General features: G+C 62.6%; 1 protein-coding gene across 1 annotated transcript in view; it reads right to left on the minus strand.

The window, feature by feature from the left end:
- Window positions 1-428, minus strand: part of RIMS3 (regulating synaptic membrane exocytosis 3) — a 4750-nt gene that overhangs the window by 1777 nt on the left and 2545 nt on the right. The gene's annotated exons all lie outside the window — the stretch shown is intronic.

The raw sequence follows: 428 nt of genomic DNA on the forward strand, positions 1-428 counted from the left end.
ACCCTCCCTGGGAAGGTGGGCAAACCCAGAGGGGTCCAACTGCCCCCCTTCCCTTCCCTCCCACCGGGGGTTTATGCGGGGCCAGCAGGACCAGGTCCCTGTGCTGCGGGGACTGGGGGGGCAGGATGGGGGACCCTGGTTAGTGTGGCCCCCCCGGGGCAGCTCTCCCCTTTCCCAGCAGCTCTAGCCCCTGAGCAGGACACGGGGCAGACACCTTGGTGTGCCCTGGGAGCAGCTGGGAACACGCTGCTGCTGGCTGGAAATTCAGACTTGGGGCACGACTTTCTATAGCCATTTGGGATTTAAAAGGGAAAAATGGAACAAAACCGGGGTTTGTTGGGTCCCCTCTGCAGCGAGATGCTCGGAGGAGCCGATGCACAGCAGAGGGGCAGAGGAAACCTCTGGAAAAGGGAGAGCTGCTGCTTCCC

The sequence above is a fragment of the Pygoscelis adeliae genome, unplaced genomic scaffold (genome assembly GCF_000699105.1).
Source record: "Pygoscelis adeliae isolate BGI_AS28 unplaced genomic scaffold, ASM69910v1 Scaffold321, whole genome shotgun sequence".
Taxonomy (NCBI): domain Eukaryota; kingdom Metazoa; phylum Chordata; class Aves; order Sphenisciformes; family Spheniscidae; genus Pygoscelis; species Pygoscelis adeliae.